This window comes from Podarcis melisellensis (genome assembly GCF_964234715.1).
Source record: "Podarcis melisellensis genome assembly, chromosome: 15".
Taxonomy (NCBI): Eukaryota; Metazoa; Chordata; class Lepidosauria; order Squamata; family Lacertidae; genus Podarcis; species Podarcis melisellensis.
In genome coordinates, this window is record NC_138532.1 from 31180672 (window position 1) to 31197401 (window position 16730).

General features: G+C 46.6%; 1 protein-coding gene across 3 annotated transcripts in view; it reads right to left on the reverse strand.

Moving 5' to 3' along the window:
• The window catches only part of RFFL (ring finger and FYVE like domain containing E3 ubiquitin protein ligase), a 34444-nt gene extending 17761 nt beyond the window's left edge, over nucleotides 1–16683 (reverse strand). The window contains exons 1-2 of one of the 3 annotated variants that reach the window (XM_081889661.1): nucleotides 16534–16630; nucleotides 14441–14514 (exon numbers count right to left, since the gene is read on the reverse strand). The gene's annotated coding sequence lies outside the window, so the exon portion shown is untranslated. Of the gene's footprint in view, nucleotides 1–12652; nucleotides 12673–14440; nucleotides 14515–16533 lie in introns of those variants that run through there. The other 2 variants (XM_081889662.1, XM_081889663.1) reach the window with 2 other exon arrangements.
• Nucleotides 16684–16730: the final 47 nt, after the last annotated feature.

The following is a 16730-nucleotide window of genomic DNA, read 5'->3' on the forward strand; positions in this document are numbered from 1 at the left end:
ACTATCCAGCAGTCATAAAATACAATTGAACTTTGGAACATGGAACATATGGACTTTGTTGGATAACACAGATAATGAGCGTCCCAAACGCAGAATTGCCATCAATGCAAGAGAGCTGTGACGTTTTAACATTGATATTGCAGCACTTCAAGAAAGCAGGAGAGGGACAACTGAAGGAAAAAAAAGGAGGCTACACGTTCTACTGGAAAAGTGGTTTTTTTTTTAACAAGAACACTGAATACATGGGAGTAGGCTTCGCTATCAAAAATGATCTTGCGAAGCTCTTGTTAGAAGTCCCTACCAACATTAATGAGCAACTTTCAACCCTTCACATAAAACTCACCAAAAACCAACAGGCTTATGCATCAACACTGGATGCCCACGTAGAAGTGATCGACACTTTCCAATGTTACACCATTGAGTTGGATTTGTGGTGCTGCAGAGGGGTTGTTTTGGGCTTGTTGGTGCAGCACAATGTCATGGACTTTGAAGATGCTCAACTCAGGACGAAAGGGAGAAACGAAGAGGAAGGGATGTTTGGTAAACCCTCACTATGATCAACTTCCGCCCAGAAACCTATGTCCCCACTGTGGAAGGATGTGTGGATCCAGAATTGGCCACCAAAGTCACTTACAGGCTCACTGCTTAGACCATGTTCATGGAAGACAATCTTACTCTGCTAAGAGTGATCGCCAAAGAAGAAGTAGTGTGTGTTTTGTACCTTGTACCAAGTTTGTTTTCTGCCAGCAGACAGCCACACTCTCCCAACCTAATATTCATTTCCTGAAACTTGGAAAAATCCTGGCAGGGTTATTTAGAGAAACTCTTCTTTCAAAGTTAGGGTTTTTTTGCTTTTTTAAAAGGGATAATGTTCCACAGTGGTCCAGTTCTCAAAGCATTGAGTCAGTAGTGAAAGTTACAGCAAGGAAATAGTTTTTTTCTTTTCTTTTTTTGTCGGGGAAGACCAAATATACAAAAGGTCAGATGACTCACCCAGCACAGCACAGGAAGCTAAGAAATTGGGCGAAAAACGGTAACAAGACCCAGAGTCCAAGGCTTAAGGAGTTCAGAAATAAACCTATCCACAGCCTGGGCCAGCCTTCTCCAATCTAGCACAACTCCCATCAGATGGACAGACGATGCTGAGAACCCAGGCCAAGCTAGCTGGGGTTGATGGGAGTTGTAGTCCAAAACACCTGGAGAGCACCTGGTTGGGAAAGGTTGGCCTAGACTACTCTGCTGAGGTCTCCCTCCCCAGTTCTCTGAGAACAGCCTTTTGCTCCCCTGCTCAGCCTGCATGACCTACTACCCTTTAAATGCATAAAGCAATTTTTTCTGGGCAGCTTTTGCACCATTGGAAGTGCTGTTGAGGCAAGGTCAGGAAGAAAAAGTGCAGATAAACGAATAGAACCCATGTTGCTGCTAGTGTGATAGGAATTTTGAGGTCTTAGATATATGTCAAATGTTCATAAGTGTACCAATCAAGCACATACATAGACCAGCACAGGAAGACCAACCTGAAACCATTTTGATTCCTAAACTGACCAAATGTTTTCTCTGCAAGGTCAAAGTCTCCCCATTGTCGCTTTCATCACAATTCCTGTCTTAAGGGCACTTTTAAGATATGAATAGGGTATGAGCCTGGCCCAGGAACTAAGTATTTATCACTACAAAAGAATGGCCAGCTCCCCAGGCAATCCAGTCAAGTAACCTGCCAGACAGGAGATAAACAACAACAGGAGAAAAACAACATTCAAATTTCTGTTTTAAGACTGCCTTTTCTGTGATGTAGGTATGATGTATCTGGGGGGTGGTCTTAGGTTACACCCCTTCTGTGATGTATGTATGATCTTTCTAGGGGTGGTCTTGATCTACAGGGTGGAAATTTCAAAAGTCTTTATAAGGCCTCACGCGCCATTTTTCTAGGTTCCTCCTCCTCTCCTGCGGGTGAGGGGAGCACCCTGTTGCAACAGATCAATAAAGATCCAGCTTACTAGCTGCTTTGCTTCTCGATATTCTCTGGTTGGCCTCTGTTATCTTCTCCTACCAATAGGGAACCTGTGTAAGGACTCTATATGGGCTCTTGGATACCCCATAAGGGAAAAGGGCAAATTTTTATTTACAACACTAGTTAGCATTCACCAGCAGAATAATATCACCAGCAAAGAGATAAACATTGTTTGGAATTGCTGCTTCCTCATCTACTGCATCTGCCTGGACCCAAGACTGCTTTGCTGTCCTCTCACTGTTCATGAGCATTTGCTGTATCCACGTGGGGTTTGATCACAAGCAGGTTTTCCCCGCTGGAATTATAGTGACTCAGCATCGCAGGGGCAGTGTGAGTTACAAATTAACAAGGAAAGGGTATCTCTTAACCAGGTCAGAGGAAGCCGGCAAATTGCTGTAAGACACCTCCTTAATTCTCACACACACACACCCCACGGGAAAACCCCTTTCAACACATCCTCCAAATAAAACAAAAATTCTATTTTTTTAGAATATGAATCATTCTGCCGCTTAAAAATATTCCCCTCCGGCACAGTCCTTTTGCAGGCTGGCCGCTACAAGTACTTTTTCTATACACAAAAGTGGACTCACACCTGGGATGCCTTGGGAATTCTGTGTGCAGGTCTGGTCACCTCACCTCAAAAAGGTTATTGTAGAGTCGGGAAAGGTTCGTAAAAGAGCAAGGATCAGGCAAGCGCATGGTGCAGAGGGCTATCAAAGGCTACTTGCCACAATGGCTATGCTTTGCCTCCACAGCTGGAGGCAGCAATGCTTCTGTTGCTAGAAGCCACAGGAGGGGAGACAGCTCTTGTGTTCAAATCCTCATTTGCTTGGCCACTGTGAGAGCAAGATGCTGGGCTAGATGGGCCACTGGCCTGATCCAGCAAGCTCTCCTTAAACATTCTAAGAAGCCGAAAGCTCAGTGCAGCTCCGAAATCAGCGCTTGAACACAAAGCTGTTTTGAAAATTCACCGTCTTAATTCAAAATAGTGCCCAGTCGTATCCAAACACAGAGGAAAACCTGCTCCCTAATATCAGACGCCACTGACAATGTCAGGGTTACGATATCTTAAGCAGTGTCCAAAGGCACAGCGAACCAACAACTCTGTGAGGTAGGACAGCACTAGCCAGATATTTTGTGCTGTGGAAATCCTGCATCCCTTTCCCTATGTGACACCTACACTGGTGGTGGGAAGTCAGAGAGGGGAAGAGAGGAGGAATAGGCTATCTGTTGCTACTAGTGTGATAGGAATTTTGAGGTCTTAGATATATGGTAATGTTCATAAGTGTACCAACCAAGCACGTACATAGATCAGCACAGGAAGACCAACCTAGAACCATTTTGATTCCTAAACTGACCAAATGTTTTCTCTGCAAGGTCAAAGTGGGAAACCTCCCCATTGTCTCTTTCCTCACAAATCCTGTCTTAAGGGCACACACATCCTGTCTTAAGGGTACTGGACTGGGTGGGCTGTTGGCCTGATGCAGCAAGCTCTTAAGTTCTTCGGCAAGCGCAAGCAAGCCAGAGGAGGAGATTGCAAGTTAAATGGAGCACAACTCAGAACAGATCAACTCTGTAGAACACCATGCTTACTGTTCCCATAAATGCAGATCTGCTTATTATCCGCATACATAAATGCCTGCATCTGCTCCTTGTATGCTTTCTTCCACCAAAGCAGACTCTTTATGAGAATTCTTTGCCAACCAGAACATATTGTCCTGAGACAAAGGTCCCGGTTTACGCAAGTGGGCATGAAACAACCCAGGAGAACAGAAGGACGGACGGCCATAAAAGGGAGCATTCGGGGTGGGGAAGAATATTATGCTTCACTGCTTATTTTATACAAATGGTTGAGACTCAGGTCTGCTAATTCCCACACACCAACCTCTTTCCGATGAAAAAAGGTGTTCATCCAGGCTAGACCATATATAACAGAGATAGATGATAGATAGATAGATAGATAGATAGATAGATAGATAGAATACTTCCTGTAAGAAAATCTAAGTGAAGAGCAAGCATACATAAAAATTAAGGAAAACCATGAAACAAGTTTCCAAAGCATCATAAAAAAATTATAAACTAAGATTACAAAGCACAACGATCCTTTGTTGTAGATTTTATGAGCTGCAACCTGTGCTCTTGTTTAATTAAAAAATAATTTTAAAGAACACGCAGCGTGCAATGCTAAAGGCCAAGCTAGACGCAGAAGCAGAAGTAGCCTGTCAAAACTAGGGAGCCCCCAACTGCCTATCAAGGCAGGGGCAGCAGGAAGGAGAATGCTGAACCCTCGGCTCCCCACTCCATGCAGATTTCTCCCCAACGATTTTTTATTTTCCCTTGGTTGGCAGCCACTAACAGCAGTATAGTAGGAGTAGCACATAAGAACCTAAAAAGAGCCTCCTGGATCAGGCCAATGACCCATCTAGTCCAGCAACCTGTTCTCACAGAGACCAACCAGATGGCCCAATGGGAAATCCACAAGCAGCATCCAAGCACAAGAGCCCTCTTCCCTCCTGTGGCTTCCAACAACTGGATTCAGAAAAACTGCTGCCTCCAGCTGTGGAAGCTGAGCCCTTTGGGATTTCAGGCTCCAAAGCAAGGGTCAGCAAACTTTTTCAGCAGGGGGCCGGTCCACTGTCCCTCAAACTTGGGGGGGGGGCAGACTATATTTTGAAGGAAAAAATGAACAAATTCCTATGCCCCACAGAGATGCATTTAAATAAAAGGGCACATTCTACTCATGTAAAAACACACTGATTCCCGGACCGTCGCGGGCTGGATTTAGAAGGCAATTGGGTTAAGAAGGCACTAGGTTGAGCAAAGCTGAGACTTTGGTCTGATCCAGCTAGGATTAATTAGATAATTTGCAGGACACATGCCTATCAGCAGCTATTAAGCACAAGGACCCAGGAAAGGAGCCTTCAAATTCAGAGGCAACCTCACTATTGGACTCTGAGGATATACAGATGAGGGTTACCTTCATGCTTTAATGGCAGGCTTCCCAGAAGTGTCTGGTGGGCAATCACAAAAAGCACGTTGATGAACTAGGGGGTCCATCTGCCTGATACACTAAGGCTCTCCAATGTATAATACACATTATATTTATTGGATTTGCCCAGGGCAGTAAAAAAAACCACCATCAACCACTTTAAAACAAATTAGAAACAAACAGGATCTCCTCACAACTGACAGCATTCATCTTTCAGCCTCCAGATGCCAAAAGGAAACATTTTTCATCATGTGCTCCATACTGGGTACACCCATTAAAAAACTCACTTGCACACCTCAGACTTGCTAAACTGCAAAACAGTCCCACTGGCACACCCATGTTTATCCAGCGTGAAAAGTGGTGATGGGATCCAAGCATTTTGCAAACAACCCTAGGCCACCCTCACTTCCCACAAAACCTCAGCACTGGTCAGTTTTGAAAGCCACGGACAATTCAAAACGTCATACTGGCAAACTGTCTGCAGACAGTTTGTGCCTTTTGCCTTAAGATAAACAGTCCCGTTGGCTTGAGTGGTCATAGAGGGCTCCTTTCAGAATATTCCACAACTGGGAACAGCTGGAACACAGGCAAGGAACCCTCCAGGCACGCATGCACAGCCACCCACCCGCTGCTTTCTTATCTACCGAAACAAGCTCTCATGAAAAGCCTCTCTGCAGCCAAGCATCATTTTGGTCATCACACCCACCCTACAAATTAAGAAGAGTCGACTTTATCAACCACTCTTGGGGTTTCAGGCGCTCCTCGTTCTCAAAGCTAGAAACCTGCTGAGGTGCATCTTATGCAATACAGTGACAGCAAAACGACTTTGCACAGAAATAGGGGCATAGCTCAGGGACAGAGCGTCCCTGGCTTTGCAGGCAAAAGGACCAAAATTCCTGGGAACTCCAGAGAGGCCAGACATGGGGGGGACCTTTTCTTCCGTCCACCTCCCACCTTCCCTGAAGTAGGGGGGTGGGACTCTATCAGAGAGGGTAAAAAACAGCAGTGTAAAAGTAGGAGGCAGCATCCCTCTGAATGAATTGCAAGTGCCGTTGCACACTGCTCTTCCTTGTAGGCTTCCCAGAGACATCGCTGGCCATGGTGAGAAAAGCTTGCTGGGCGAGGGCCAAAGTCCAAGGAATAGATCAGTGGTTCCCAAAGTGGGCAGTACTCATGGGCATAGCCAGGATTTTTGTTACGGAGGCAGAGCTTGGTTGAGGGGGGCAGGCCTTTTGTTGGGTGGGCAGAACCGGTGTGATTGGTCAGTTGCTTAAGTATTTCTATTGTTTTAGGGGAGCTGCCTCCCCTTGGCTACGCCCATGGCAGTACCATCTCCTGGGGGGGGGTGCTAAGGAGCAAGGGGCACCAGGGGGCGCTAGAGGTGTAAATGGCTATAAGGTCTTGAATAGCTGATATCATTGGATCAAGTTCATCAATTTTGTTAAATTTAAAAAATACAAACAGATTCAAAAAAAATAATAAGTGTCTATCCATATTTCAATTCTTATTCTTTTCTAATTGACTTCCTTCATCCTCAACGCAGGTCTAATTTCATATTTGGTAAACTGTTTCTTTCTCATTTCCTTTTTCCTACTTTTCTCTATATTTTATACGTTTACACCATATTTTGTTTTGCAAAAATTACTCAAAGCAAGTCCAGGTATTGATTTTAAAGGTTAAGGGACCCCTGACCATTAGGTCCAGTCGTGGCCGACTCTGGGGTTGAGGCACTCATATCTCTTTATTGGCCGAGGGAGCTGGCGTACAGCTTCCGGGTCATGTGGCCAGCATGACTAAGCCGCTTCTGGCGAACCAGCGCAGCATACGGAAATGCTGTTTATCTTCTCACCTGAGTGGTACCTATTTATCTACTTGCACTCTGACGTGCTTTCAAACTGCTAGGTTGGCAGGAGCAGGGACCGGGCAATGGGAGCTCACCCCATTGCGGGGATTCGAACCGCCGACCTTCTGATCAGCAAGCCCTAGGCTCTGTGGTTTAACCCACAGCGCCACCCAGACACAACTTTTTTAGATAATCTCTATATTTTCCCCATTCTTTTTGGAATTTTTGTTTAGATTGTCCCCTAATAGTATCCTTCATTTTGGCCAATTCAAGGTAATCAAATAATTTAGCTTGCCACTCTTTTTTGTTAGTACTATCTCTTTTTTCCAATTTTTTGCAAGATTCTCGCTGCCAATGTTGCATACAGGAATATTCTCCTATTTTCACTTGCCATGTCGGAGTCTAATATGCTCAGCAGAAATATGCTGTGCAACCCAGGATTTTTAACATAGAATGAACTGAGTTTGCCTGGCATCAGATGCAGTTAACACTACCCACAACCACCTCTCCCACTCTAGGAATTCAAGTGCTCAGCAGGTTGCCCAAGACACAGAAATGAAGAAAAAAAGGGCTCAAGGTGAGTGATACGCATGATACAAGACCCATCCTGAGAACAGGGCTGGGGGGGGGGGGGGACAAGCAAGAATCAACAGTTGATGAGGGCAACTCTGTATAGGGAATGCTGATGAGTGATTGCTTCCAGGGGGCTGTGGCTCAGCAACAAGGACCCCAGTTCAGATCCAGCACCCTCATGCTTTGCACACAGAAACAGACTAGGGTTCAATCTCTGGCTGCACTTGTTGAAAAATAATTATGTCAGGTAGAAAGACTGGATTCTAATTCTCAGTGTGGAGTAGCTGTTAGAGCAGGGGTCAGCAAACTTTTTCAGCAAGAGGCCGGTCCACTGTCCCTCAGACCTTGTGGGGGGCCGGACTCTAATTTGGGGGGGAAATGAATGAATTCCTGTGCCCCACAAATAACCCAGAGATGCATTTTAAAAAAAGCACACATTCTACTCATGTAAAAACACCAGGCAGCCCCCACAAATAACCCAGAGATGCATTTTAAATAAAAGGACAAATTCTACTCATGTAAAAACACGCTGATTCCCGGACCATCCGCAGGCCGGATTTAGAAAGCAATTGGGCCGGATCTGGCGCCCCAGGCCTTAGTTTGCCTACCCATGCATGTAGTAGAGTGTCTGCCTTGCAAGCTCAAGGTCCCAGGTTCAATCCCCTCCAGCATCTCCAGCTAGGAAGATTCCTGTCTGAAAATGAGGAGCCACTGCTGGTCAGTGTAGAGGCTACACTGCACTGTAGACAATATACTGACCTAGATGGAGCAATGGTCTGACTTCCAATAAGGAAGCTTCCTGTGTTCTTATGTTCTCTCTCTCTGCCCACAGGCCTGGGAGAGCCATCTTGGGCTATCTTGTAGAAGTGAACACACTAATGACTTCCAACCTGGAGGGCTTTAGACGGGGATTAGGCTAATTAATGAGAGATAAGACCAGCAACAGCTACTGAATCAGGGCTTATTTGGAATAAAGCAGCTTGATGTGTTCAAAGCAACATGATACTCATCTTAAGTATGAGATAATCTTAAAATATTGTTGCATGCCACCCCAATCTCCAAGCCATGTGAGATTCCAGAAGTTCCAGGTGCTTAGCCATGGTTTGTGTTTCTTTCAGAAATTAGGCACAGGAGGGATTGTGGTGTCTTTACGATATATGGGGCTTTTTACACATATATACAACCTCAGTCCAGATGGAGCAATTGTAGAGCACTAACATCCTATTAGGGTCTTAAGGACAGCACTGGATTCAACAGACAGCAAAAAGCCATCCTCTGTGTCTCTTAGTTCCAGCCTGTCATGCCCAGCTCACAGAGAGGTCTGCCCCTCCCTCTTCTTCTCACTGCTAAGGTCCTTCCCCCAAGCCTACTGGCACCCAGCAAAGGAGCCCCTGTCCCCTTGCCTGACAGTCTTGTCCTCTGATGGTTTCCTGGATGGGCCATCAGCGGGTTTTGTCCCCTGCTAATGGCCCATCAACTAGCTCTGCAGAGCTGACTTGCATAACTAAATCCAGGGGGTTTCAGTGCTTGGTAAAGTTTAATCAGATCTGACTCTTACTAAATCCAGGAATTATGGGGAGGATCTGGCATCCAGCAATTTAGGGGGGGATCTGCCCCCCAGAAAACCCATAACAATATCTAAATTATGATACAAGCTTGTACATGTAAAAACAATTGGAAAAGATACAACTGGATGGGATGGCAGGTGCAGAGACAAGCATCAAGACCTGCTCTTTGATTCCAGTGCAATTCAGATGGGGCTAGCAAGGTTCAGATCAGCAAAGGATGTCACACTTGAAAGTGACCGTATCATCAGATTCAACTCCAGGAAAACGACCTCTTGCTGTTTCATAAGCAGGGCACATCACAGATTCTTTCCAGACAAGCCAAAGCTAAGATTCCAATGCTTCTGTGTACTGAAACAACAGGTGCCAAGATTTGGTGCTAAAAATGAGAGCCAGTGTGGTGTTAGGGTGTTGGACTATGACCTGGGAAGCCAGAGTTTGAATCATCACTCAGCCACAAAGCTCACTGGGTGACCGTGGCAAGTCATCCTCTCTCAGCCTCACAGGGTTTTGGAGAGGAGAAAATGGTGGGGCAGGGGGACCATGTACTGTACACCACCTTGAGCTCCTTGGAAGAAAATGTTGTTTAAAAATGGAATAACTAAATAATTGTGGGGATGGGGCAGGTTATAAAATGTGGTAAACATGGACGACTCTACACTGTGGACTCCACATTAATGCTTCTGAATTCCAGTTGCTGGAAACCACAGGAGGGGAGAGGGCTCTTGTGCTCAAATCCTGCCTGCCTATTTCCCACAGCATCTGGTTGGCCACAATGAGAACAGGATGCATTGACCTGATCCATCAGCCTCATTTTATGATCATCTGAGATGCGACCCTACACCCATTAGAAGAGTAAAGTCCACTCCAAGAAAACACACTTAGGAATGTTAATCCTCTCAAGCCCCCTACCCTGCTTCAGTTTCAACTCATTTCAGTCCGATTCCCCACCCATTTTTAAAAAAACTTTTAAACAAGTCAAAGCTTATAATAATTAAGGAGCTCCCATGAGCCCCAGGTAAATTGACCATGTACACAAACCTCTCCGCCCCAAGACATTACCACAAGGGCATGACACTTTAAAGCAAGGATGTGCCCAGTTTATAGCTCAGGTGAGTGAGGTCAGTCAGGCAGATGGAAGCGGCAGGACGGGTGAGATGAAATCAGAAGGGGAGGACCCTAATTTTGGAGGTTTTCTAAATTTCTTCCACTTCCCATAAATTCCTTGTTCACTCTTCCGTTTGCTTGTTGAGACCATATGCTTTGAGTAAGCACCCCATTTCAAAAAGGGCACAGGAGAAGCCGCTGCTACATCTACTTTAGTATCACTCACACTGACTGGCAGCAGCTCTCCAGGGTTTCCCAGCCCTACCTAAAGAGAGTCAGTGGTGGTGTGATTGTTAGAGTGTTGGGCTAGGACTTGGGAGACCAGGGTTCAAAGCCACCACTTGGTCATAAAGCTCACTGGGCAACTTTGGGGGTCAGTCACTGCCTCTCAGCCTAACCTACCTCACAGGGTTGTTGAGGAGATTAAATGAGGTGGCAAGGAGAACTATGTATGCCACCGCAAGCTCCTTGGGAGGAAAGGTGGGGTATAAAATCAATAAAAAGTGGTGCCAGGAATCAAACCTTTCTCCTTCACAGCAGGTGCTCTGTCCCTGAACTACCGGTCTGTCCCAAAATAAATTGCCTGGGTAAATAAAATTGTATGTGTGTGGAGAGCACACATGCAATACCTAAAAGGTTGGCATCACATAGATCTGATTCAATGCAAGCTGTAAGCAACTGTTACCACAGCTATGTTCTTTAAAATATCTTGTCATGTGCCTGGTTATACACACAGCTAACAGTAGCAGAAGTATCTGGTCATCCACCCCCCAAAAAAATATTTAGTACTCCGCTCTTCAGCCAAAAAGGCTCCCGGAGCGGCTTATATACAATCAAAGCAAGACAGTCCCTACCCACAGGCTTAAAATCTAAAAATAAACATGACACACAAGGGGAAAAGGTGAGGGAGGGAAGAGGAAAATAAAAATCACAACTCAGGCACCAATTTCTAAACAAGGAGGTGCCAAATGGAGCTGGGCCTCCAGCAAAGCTCTGAGATGGAGAGAATGAACGGCAGCCTTCCACAATAAGGAAGCTATTTAAGTTTTAGAGAAGACCCATCAACAACAAGCAGCAACAAGAAAAGAGGAAGTGTACAGCCTGCTCCCTGCTGCCGCAAGCCCCTTTACCTTTCAGAAACCCATTAAATTGTATGGGATTGCCATGTTCCAGCCCCAGAGGTAGCAAACACGTACGCAGCACAGCAATTACAGACACAACAAGGCTTCTGAGCCTGTTTCTCCAGAGCAATTAAGTCATTATTCACTGTCAGTGCTACATAGGCCCACATAGCCATTATGTTCCCATTGTTATCAAGAGGAGGGTCCAAGCCGTGTTGATTCCTGTGCTTCCTGCTCTTCCTTTTGCCCCACCGAAGCTATGTAGGAAGCTGCCTTATTCAGAGTCAGGCTGTTTTTGTCTACACTGACTGGCAGCAGCTCTCCAGGGTTTCAGGCAAGGGAGAATCTCAGCCCTACCTGAAGATGCCACTAGGGACTGAACCTGGGACTGTCTACATGTACAGTAGATGCTCTTACCTTTAGGATCCCCTGCTTTACCCATTAAAATGAACAAGCAAGACTGAGCCAGAGGCTGAATGCTGACCTTAGCTGGAGCCTGGCAACATGCCACCGTCTTCTGGGCGGTTGAAGATAACTTCAAGTAAACAAACACCGTATTTTTCAGTCCAAAGCCCAGCGAGAGAGACTGCTGAAACCCAAGCGCCATTTCCTCTTGTTCCTTATTTATGTTCAGCAGGAACAGGAGAAAGGACAACGGCGCAGTGTGTGCATTAAACGGTCCCGAGGGCAAAGCCCACGCCAAAACACCACACCAAAGCATGCACTTCTACATGTAAACATGTTCAGTTTTACAGCAAATTACAGATGTGTGTTCGGTTCCTGATAAAAAGCTGCTGCACACCAGCTTAATGGTGGAGAACTTGCCTCAATGCTGCTTCAACAGATGGGCGAGTACACCATAAGGAATAAAGTGTGCAGCAACTTATAGCAGGGCAGTGAACAAATTCAACCATGAGGTTTTGATAGTGGCAGGAGAGATAAAGCCATTTCACACCTGACTCACAGGTTAGCAAGCAATTTTTTTAAATTCTTTTTTTCAAGAGTCAACCCCATTGTCCAAAGTCCCTCTAAACATTTCCTCTTCACAGCCTGCAACAGAGGGCAACTGCTTAGAGTAAGGAAGGTCTACGCCTTGATTTATACCATGATGAACAGAAGCAAGACTTTAATACAATTTTTATCCTGCTTGATTGTGGAAAAAAAAAGCTCAAAGCAGTATACAAAAAAAGAGTAAAACAATAAAAATATCAGGAAAACACAACTACCTATAACTTTAAAAATAAAATCGATGCTAAAACAGATTTAAAAACATGTCAATATTCTACATATCTAGGCAGGCTTGTTTTTAGGAGGTGCCAAATAGTGAAGATGCCTGCCTGGTGTCAAGAGGCAAGGAGTTCCAAAGCGTGCCTGCTTATATGGGATCTCACAGAAGTTCCCACTGATCATCAAAGAACAGTGTAAATTCCCTTCCACAGGACTTACCCAACTCACATGGATATCCTTTATTTCCAACATACTCACGCCTTCCATATGTTTTGAGACTACAGCTCTTATCACCCGCAGACAGCAGCCCACATTTCCAGTCTACATTGCCACACACAGAGTTCCAGCACTCACAGCAAACAATATTTACCGCTCTGTGCTGACTCATAGGGCACACACTTCTCTGAGCTGCCACTGCGCATTACTACTAAAAATTGAAAGTAGAGCACGCATTTTCGTTCTCAATCTGCTCCCAAAACGGAAAGTGCAATTTCCTCTGAAGAAGTGTGCAACGAAAGGTGTTGGCATCAACTCAACTTAAGATGCGTTCACACCCGGACTTTATTTCAGCTGTCTTGGCTCCTGTACTTAAGCACTGCCCCCAAAATAGGACATTTTGCCACAAGAGTCTGAGGACAAGATGGAGGGCCGTCAACCAAATGCCGGCAAAGGGGAAGTCTCATCCAGGGCACCCAAGGGGAGCAACTTGGCATGGGGAAGATGTACAACAGGCCTGTGGCACACCCAGCTTTGATTTCCAACAAAGAAGAATGGGCAGAGGAACAAAGAGGAATGGCAGCAGCCCCTCTCCAGTACCCACCGCCTGAGGCAATTGCCTCAGTCAGTATAATGATAGTACCGGCCCTGAGAGTTAATGGGATAGGTAATGAGGACAGGACAGAAGAACATTATGGTGGCAGGAGAGGACATTTACACTGATGATGTTTGTAGGATCATGTGATTTCATCTTGCATTAATAGCCAGGGTAAGGATTTCCCATAACATACCAAATCCTGTCCATGGCCTGTTTTTAAGAAGAGTTGGCCAATACTACAGCAAAGCACTGGACAAACCCACAAGAGGAACTGGGGTGTGATTACATTCGTGGTCATCTGTACTTCTACAATCAGTTTTCCCTGCTCTGCCACCCAGACAAAACACTCTCAAAACCATCCACAATCCAGCCCCAGTGTTAAGTGACCCCCAACAAATATTCCCAACCAAACCCATTCAAATTCTTAAACAGAGACTGGATGGCTGTCAAGGATTCCTTAGCTGTGATTCCTGTATTAAAGGGATTGAACTAGATGACCCTTGGGGTCCCTTTCAACTCTACAATTCTATGATTATACCAAGGTGAATAGCTCAGTTGGTAGAGCATGATCCTCTTTATCAAGGGCCAAACCCCACATCAGGCAGAAGATTCCTGCATTGCAGGGCGTTGGTCTAGATGACCCTCACAGTCCCTTCCAACTTTACAATTCTATGAGTCTATGGCTCTCCTTCACTACAGGATTTCAAAAAGAGTTTGGATAGTCATCCGTCAGGGATTCTTAAGCTGTGATTCCAGCATTGCAGGGAGTTGCACTAGATCAGAGTTCAAGGAAGCATTCCAGACAGGAAAAAACACTGGAGGAGGGTGCAAGGGAGGGCCAGTGAGGGGTGGGGCCTGGGAAGAGGGGGCAGAGCTTTGGGAGAGTTCCAAGGACCAGACAGCAAGGCCCAGAGAGTCCTATGTGTGAGACTCTCCACCCCTCTCCTATAGCTGTAACTCTGCCCCAAAGATTCTCCACGGCCAAATCACCTCTCTAAAGAAGCAACAGCCACCTCCCTTCAACTTCTTGCTGCTGTTCCAATTAACCTCCCTGCCCTACTAACAACCTCCTCATTGCCACACCCCAAATCCCAGCCCTATAAATTCTGCTCTCTTCCCCAACTGCCCCCAAACCATGGTATCTCCAAAGTGGAAGTATTATTATCCCCAGTTTTTTATCATTTATATCTCACCTGTCCTCCAGGCAGCACATGGCTCTTCCTGCTCCCCATTTTATCCTCACAACACTCCTGTGAGGTAGGTTAGCCTATAGGAGACATCAACCAGCCCCAAGTGACCCAGTGAGCTTTGTGACAGATTGAGGGGGATATGAACCCAGTTCGCCTCCTCTCTGGAATTGCTAACCGCTAGGCAACATGACCCGGAAGCTGTACGCCGGCTCCCTCGGCCAATAAAGCGAGATGAGCGCCGCAACCCCAGAGTCGGTCACGACTGGACCTAATGGTCAGGGGTCCCTTTACCTTTTTAGGCCTCTCTGTCCATCTCTCCAACCACCAGAGAGGGACAGACACACACACACACACAATTAGCTATCTTCAGATATCTGAGGTGCTGCTGAGCAGAAGGCAAAGCAAGCACTTACTCAGTTGTTCCAAGGGGCAGAGCTGGAATATCCACATTGAAACGGTAGGGACTTATTTCAGCTAAACATTAGTGGAACAGGCTACCTCAGAAGGTGGGGGTGGCTATACTTCTCTGGAGGTGTTTCATCAGAGGTTGGATGCCACTCCATGAAGCTGTAGTACGCTATATTATAAGAACAGTAGCTCCATGGGAGAGTACCTGCTTGGCTTGCAGAGGCCCCAGGTTCATTCCTCAACATCTCCCGGTAGGGCTGGGAAACAGTCCGCTGCCTGAAACCCTGCAGAACTGCTGCCAGCCTGCATGGACAATACTGAGGGAGATGGACCAACAGTCTGACTCAGTAGAAGACATCTTCCTATGTTCCTAGGAAGGGATATAACTCAGTAGCAGAGCACCTGCTCTGCATGCAGAAAGACCCCATGTTCAATGCCCAGTGGCATCTCCAGGAAGCACTTAGATTCCCCTCTGCCTGAAAACCTGGAGAGCTGCTGCCAGTCAGTGTCAACAATACTGAGCTAGATAGACAAAAGGGTCTGACTTGGTATAAGATCAGTGAAGATCAGAGGAAGATGCTGTCTACACTGACTGGCAGGCAGGATTCTTTCCCCAGCCCTACCTGAAGATGCCAGCGGAGACTGAACCTGGGACCTTCTGCATGCAAAGCAGGTGTTCTACCGCTGAGATACAGCCCTTCCCCTACACTGAACAGGATGCTGGACTAGACTGTACTCCTCTATCAGTTGCTTCCTACTGTCATCCCATGGACAGGCACCCAGCCCTGTGAACTCTGATGCCCCTCCTCCCAGCAAAATATCTTTGAAAGCAAAAGCTAGACACCAATCTCCGTCCCGAGCCCCAACTTTGCTGCACCCATAGAATCTACTCAACTGCCTCCCCTCTGCTTTCCCTGCTCCATAAACACCCAGACCCTCTTTCAAAACAAGAGCTAGTGCTCAACAACAAACACACACCCAGCCCTCTCATGCTCTACCTCCTGAGCTATCTACTTTGCAACCCCATCGATTCCACACTTCCTCTCACCACCAGACAAAATGGATCTCTCTTTAAAAAGAAGTATGGTGTAATGGTTAGAGTGCTGGACTAGAACTACCCGGAGGCCAGGCTTCAAATCCTCCCACTTGGCCATGAGGCTCACTGGGTCAGCATCTCTTAGCCTAAGCTACCTCAAAGGGTTGTTGTGATGATAAAATGGGGAGGGGGAGAACTATGCCCACAACCTTCAAGTGCCTTGGAAGAAAATATGGTATATAAATGCAATGATAATGATGATAATAATAATAATAGTAGTATTAGTAGTAATAATAAGCCTCTCTCACCTCAGGAGTCTCTGCCCCGGCACTCAACCAACTTAACTTGCTCTCATTAAGAAGCAGGAGCCCCACCCCCTATATTATTACCCTATAATGTCCACATTTCCTCACCACCACCAGTACTGGGTGTCATTAAGGAAAAGGCTCTCCCCATTAAACTTCTGCCACTAACAGACCCCCACAAAAGAAGCCACACCCCCTTATTTCTTCCCACACTCCAGCCCCATAGCTGCCCCCCCCATACAATCTCTCTCTCATAGCCCAGCAGGCACCGCCTCCTCCCCCCGCCACGCTTTCCGTTGCCCCCCCCCTCCTTCTACCTTCGGGCCAAAGGAGGAGCCCCTGCTTACCTCCGCGGCGCTTCCTCCTTCGCCGAAGGCCGGGCTGCGACTGACTGAGCCAGATGGAGAAGTGGGCGGGCCGCCGGCACGGCTCCGCCCCCTCCGGCCGCCGCCTGGCCTCCCTGGGCAGCGCCGCTCGCTCCCATGGCAACGGGTGGGGAGAGAGGGAGGCGGGGCAGCGTTGGGGAAGAGCGGAAAGCCCAGTC